Consider the following 6,628-nt stretch of genomic DNA (forward strand, 5'->3'; position numbering starts at 1 on the left):
AAAGGGATCCAGCTGAAAATAAAAGCGTGTTCACAAAGCAGCATGAAGGAGTTCGCAGAATTGCTCGCCTGTACCTGTTCTGTAAGCAGAGGACTGCAGTTCTTGGAAGCACCAGTATGACACCTTATAGTAGCAGTAAACTCACGTGCATGAAACTAAGCTGCAAGGCTGCAGCATGATTATTCCAACACTACAAATTCAAAGAATTCTGCTGACTAACATACAGTGCCAAGGGCCTTTCCTTCATTGGTGAGGTAAAAACCCTGCCACCCTCACCTGTTCCAAATAGTCCAAGGGGGCATAGTGCATCTGTCGTCTTATTGCAGGAGTCAGCCAGCTATCACATTCTGCAAGCATCTTATGCTAGCTAGCTTAAGTCTAACTGGCCAACTACATGGTTGCCACAGAAGTTGGGTTTGCCTCCTTGCCCAATGTTAGTTGAAGTCCAACTCAGCAGTGATTCATGGTCCACCAGTTTTATAATGGGTCAAAAATGGCATTACATGGCTCAGAATAGAAATTAAAGGCTAGGCAACATTATCTGTGGATTGGGGAACAGGCCAGTAATTTTGCCCTGTCAATATACTATAACAGATGTGAGTAAATCTTGACAAGAAAGAGGCTTATTAGTACTAGTGAAACACCTGCCATTAGACAGTTACAGTGTGAAATGAATGAAAAGTAATGCCTTTGCTCTGGAAATAATTGTTAAACTGTGATTGCATTAGCCCATGTAACTCCTCTTTAAAAAGTACTGGTGTCATTTTTGCTAACTAGCTAACTGGGCCCAGTTTCACTCTGATTGGGATTCACTTAAATATTTGTAAAGTTAAAGTCTCCTCTTGCACTAGAATATCCAACATCTTCAGGGGACACAAGATTGGGCCATGTTTTACCAGAGGTCACTGCACAGCTGGCTCACAATAGTTCCTTCTGCTATTGTATTAAAAATCATGGGGGTGAGACAGCTGTGAATTTCTTCATTTAAGACTAGATCAGACTTGGATCAAACATTTTAAAATGAGGTCCTGACCCATAGCACTAAAGATCTTGGCAGATTGTGTGTGTGCAGGATGAGTGGGAGTGATGCTAATCTCCTCTTTTACTAAGAGTCCCAGCCCAATATTGTTTACAGTTACGTATTCCTCCCTCAGGTACTTACAGGGCCCCCCGCCTTGCCATTGTATCTCAGTACTTTTACAGTCTGTAGTGTACTTAGCCTCACTACAGCCCTGAGAGGGTTTCGGGGAAGCATTACTTACCCCTTTTTACAGATGGGAAACCAAAGCACTAGGATCCAGATCCTAAGTATTTAAATACCTACATATCTGAGGATTTGGGCCCAAGTCAAGGTGACATAGGAAGTCTACAGCACAGCAGAGTTGACCCTAGGTCTTCTGAGTCCCATGCCCTAAGCACGCGTCAGACCATCTTTCCTCTCTGTAGAACACCACCGAAGTGCAGGCACCTCGGGGTTGAGGATCTACCTACCAGCTCATAACACTATAGCACAGCGGGACTTGAGATATACCAGCGCAAACCCCTCAACCGTGTGGTCTTTCCTTTCCATACACAGCTGGCCAGATCTCTGTGTAAGGGCTTATTGGAATCCAGTAGGCCTGCTCTAAATTAAGCATTTATGGAGCCTATATAAAACCACTTTATTCAAATGGCCAAGCTGTTTTCCACATCCCCTTAAGCACTGCTTAGATGACAGTGAATGCCATATTCCAGAGAGCTGAAAGGATACAAACAAGGTAAGCGTCTCTCTTTCTCTCTGTGTGTAGATATGTGTTGTATATTTGTGTATATAGTCTATGCATACACATTTGCTCTCTCTCCCCAAAAGGCTGGACTAGCACTGGAGATGTGGATTGTGAGTTTACATGTGTAGTACCACTCATGTTGCAGCACACAACTGTGCCACTTTATGGCACCACACATTTTCTTGAATATTTGTATTTTAGAATGTTACCCTGCTCTGGAGCAAACGTTTGCAAAGGAAGAAACATATATTAATGGGGGAGGGGAAGAAGAACAGAGGGCAACCTTTCTGTGAGAGAAGATGGTCTTGTGGGTAAGACACTGACTAGCGGTTAAGTCTAAGGTGTGTTTCTAACTCCACCACAAATGTGCAGTGTGACCGTGGGCAAGTCGTCTAACTTCTGTGCCTCAGTTTGCCACTCTTTCTAAAAAAAGGAATAATTTGCCTTGCAAGAGCCTTGTCAGGCTCATTTCATCCGTTGGACACTGCCTGGGGCTCCTTGGATGGAAGGTGCTAGAGCAGAGCAAGGAGTGTAGGAGTTGCAGTGTAAGACTATCGGTGTGGGCATACGGGGACTAGGGAATCTTAAACCATTCCTTTGCCCCCAACAGACATTGGTGTGAACTTGATTGTGAGTGAACCTATGCTAATTTCCTTCCCACACGTCTATTGCCAATCGGCTCTGTGTGCAGTTGAGCCTGGGAAATAGAGAATGGCAAGCAGTCACACTGACTTGGGGTTAAAGTACCAGGGGTAGGAAAGAAACAGGAAGCCTTTGGAAGGGGCAGTCTATAAGAGCATTGCTGGGTCACTTGCTTTCACTTTTCGCTCTGTTCTTCCAGTGCAGAAAGCTAGTTTTACCAATGTAGCAACAACGTTGCCACTTTGCTCAGCGTCTCTCTATGCTGAGGGCCAGGTGAACTGACCCATCAAAACAGACCTAACTGCTCTGCTCTCCCAATAGCAAATATGTTGTTAGGTAACTTATTGGAGTTGTCGGCTCGTGGCTGGTTAAGCTCTCCACCAATCAGCACTGTTGGACTGCCCGTCTTGTTAATGCAGCAGCATCCTAAGCAGAAAGGTTGAGCCTGATCAGGAATAATTCGGATTGAAAACAAACAAAACCACACACCTCAGAGGAAATCCAAACTGCTTTCAAGTGACAAGGCTCTGAGGGGGGTCCACAGCTGAGTTAGAATGGGGTTTTAACTACAGCTTGGCCGATGAATTGAGTGTTTGGAGGTTGCAGCTGGAGGGATATGACTGAAGCAATTGCTTTACACTACGCCTGGATGTGAAGACCGAGACCCTCCAATACGATTCAGAACAGAGCAAAACTCGGGTCATGGATTGTATTTTTCCCCTCTGACTCAGTCATAGTCTCTCTTTATTTCTTGTGTTCTTATCTCGTGGCGACTTTTGCAGTCTTGGGGATCAAGATCCAGGTGAGGAGCTTACAGGGCCTCTGGCTGGCTTGGTGCTGCAGCCTCCATCTCCACTCCATTGAGCATGACATTCACCAGTGAGTTTTATAGGACACACTGATTAATTCTTGTCAGCTAGCTCTTCTCCTTGAAATTCTTCCCTTCTAAGTATGTGTTGCTGGGCCCCACTTATTGCATCTGCTAAGAGCATTATCATGTTCAGCTCCTCTTCTCTGAAATGGCTCAGCAGACTGGAAAGCTCAGCCAACATCTGCCCCCAAATAGGGTTGGGGGAGGAAATATTTTAAAGATAAATGGACTGGTGATGAAAGGGGAAAAAGATCCCTGGCTCTCAACCCCAAGGGTGCTATTCCAGAGCATCAGGTGCCACCGGGGAGTCATGGTTGTGGACAACTGAATTTTCATTCTTTCCATACCATTCAAGGCTGGCATCTCTACCAGAGGTGCAGTTTCTTGCTAGCTAGCTATATAGAACACAGACTGATTTAGCCTTTTGGCCTGCTGAGAAAAGAAGGCTTCGTTCCTTGTCAGCATATGCCTGTGGTTCCCTGTTTGCCCTTTGCTAATAAGCAGAAAAGAGATGCACAATGGGCACTGGAGAGATGCAGCGTTTCAGCTCTTAACATAAGTGGAACTGAACTTCATGTTCCTGCTCACCAGGCTTGCAGTACAGCCATAGTGTTAACTGGCCTTTTAAAAATGCTTTCCTGCAAAAATGCTCTGGCTAAGCCTGGTTCACTGATGATAGCCCAGAAATGCAACAAAAGGCATCCCGCAATCCATGCTGCTTGTGATGCTTTCCTGTCTAGCCCCAGCAAAGCAAGTAGCACCAAGTATCTCCTGAGTGTGGGGTGAGAATTTCAAGTATTAATTGAAATGTACTGCTGTACATTCCAGCTTAGGTAAGCGGGGGCCACTCAGTGCAGAAACCTGGGCATAACTCAAGTTCCTTTTTTTGCTCTGCCCAAAGTCTGGTATTTACACAGAGCTTTGGGGAAACTGACCTGGGGAATTAGAACTTGTGCCTGTCTACAACTCTGACTCAATACTAAGCTGCTGCTGATTTTATGAACTCAACTAGTGTCACGTCTAATTCTGTCCTTGCAAGAGTCAAGCACCAGTGGTAGATGTTAGAGGGAGATTTCAAGTGGCTTAGCATCTCCTCTGTACGTAGCTGACGTGTGTTAGTCTACAAGGTAGTTAGTGCAAACTGTCAACTGTGTGTGTGGGGCTATCTGGCACTCACTTTGTATCATTGCCCTTGGATAGGTGATCAGAATGTGGAGCCTGGAAACAATAGCTTTGGCTTTCCTCTGCCTTCATTCTCCCTGAATTTGTGTAACATCCAAATCCCATGCTCAGATTACAAAGTGATCAGGGGAGAAGCAAGCGCATGAAACAAAACAGTAAAATTAATTCTTTTTAGAAGCTAACCTGTGTAATCCCCCAAGGAGCATCTGCCAGTCCGAGGGAGGCTTAGCCAAAGCTCAGTCTGGCTGCTGGTAAGGAATTTCTGCTGGGATCTCTCTAGCTGGGGGGAGGGGCAGGCAGAATGAGGTGACCGGCTGCAACTTCTGCAATAACAGAAGGATGTTGTGAGCCTGATTTACACCCATTCATCAGCCTTGCCCAGTGATGTACCACCTACATGTCAGACACTGTTTCCTTAAAAAAAATATCCTTCCCACCCCCCACTTGCGATACATGTAACAGCCTCTCTTCTCCATATTGCCCAGAGTCCAGCAGTTCTGTATGCTGTCCTGCAAGCATAGCCATGGTTTCTGCCCCTCCGAAATCCAGCAGTCCTAACTGAGACCCTCCCCTCACAATATCTCCCTTTACCTGGTAGGAGTTCCTTGCAGCAGACTAGTTCTCCTTGGTAGCAGTGATAAGCAAATCCTGTGGATTCCTGAGAGGTGGGGAGCCAGTCCCCGTGGGAGGTCGGCTGGTCTGTGAGGCACAGACTGGGTCCCCTTTGATTCTGGATGGTGTTACATTGCCAATGGGTGGGATTGGAGCAGATCTCCCCTGCCTGAGTGGGGAGGGGGAAACACAATGCCTGTCTCCTTTTGGTACCAGTCTCTGGATTAGGGTGGGGATGGCATCGCACCGAATAGGAAAACAGACAAACTGCTTGACTCAACAACTGGTTGGCTCCTCTTCAGTGCAGCAGCTGCTTTATCTAATTTTCTCTCCTCCTGGTCTACTGCTGGAGAGGGGATTCCAGGATAGGTCACCCACGCCCCCCGCAGGCACTGGGGGACTCCAAGAAGGGAGTTCCCCTTGTCTAGCAGCCAGGTGTACCCAGCAGAGGGATGACACTTCCAATGAGCAGAGTATGCCTTAATGTTTTTGGGTGGATGCAAAGTGGTCTTTTGCAGACTTTCCTTCCCAAATGGCATTAGTTCCTGCCCACCCCACTCATGTCCCAATCAACAGGGCTGGCCTAGGGGATCTGGGGCCTGTTAGATTTGGGATGTGGCCCAAGGCATCATCTCACTACCTGACTTACTTTACTTTAGAAAGGTGAGAGCTGGAGAGATGTTGTAGCCATGTTGGTCCTAGGTTATTAGAGAGACAAGCTCTCTCCCCAACAAGAGTGGGTGCCATAAAAGATATTACCTCCCTCTTGTCAGAGTGGGGGAGTCCTTTCATTCCCTCCTGCTGCAACAGTGGAACCCAGTAGCAGGCTCCTGCCAATCCTAGCAAGCAGCATACCAGTTAGGTTTTCAAGGCACTTTACAAGGGATGGGTGAAGAGCCAAGGGGCTCCGTCACCCGTGCCCTCTCTGGCTCCTCGGTGCCCAAAGCATGTTTGAACAGCTGCTTTGATGAACAGCTTCATGTCTGTTGGAGTGCAGGGAAATTTCTGTTATGGTAACGTAGAGGTTGGCATCCCCCTAGCATGGCCACTGTCCTGATGAGAGGCAATGTCTACTGAAGCAATCCCAGCAATTTTGGGGGAGCGTTTCTGGAGGTATCACTCTAAATCCCTGACTACAGCTTTTGCTTCAATATGAACCAGGGCCTCATGCTCCCTCTCCCCCATATAAGCATCACTCCAGCTGAAACGTCTCACCACTGGTGATTTAGTATAAGTGGCAGCCACACTTTAGTAATTTTCCCTGCTGCTGCTAGTGCCTGATCATGTCAGGCCCTGCATCTGGAGGTTGCTGTGGCAGCAATATTTACTTGTTCACAGCTTGAGAAATGTTAGGTTGACGCTGCAGCTGAATGACCCTCCTGGTGCAAGGCAGCAGTACAAGGAGAGGCAGGTGTTGGCTAATGAGGACCCTGGTTTTTCAGTGCACATCTTGGCTCATAGATGGGTGGTTATGCATTCTCTTCTATGACACTTCTTAGGCTAAGTCTACACATTATGTAGAGGATATACATTATGTGCTACCCAGCCTGTGTAT

This window comes from Emydura macquarii, unplaced genomic scaffold, assembly GCF_026122565.2.
Source record: "Emydura macquarii macquarii isolate MOO-44397 ecotype Brisbane River unplaced genomic scaffold, CSIRO-AGI_Emac_v2 contig_1483, whole genome shotgun sequence".
Classification (NCBI taxonomy): Eukaryota; Metazoa; Chordata; order Testudines; family Chelidae; genus Emydura; species Emydura macquarii.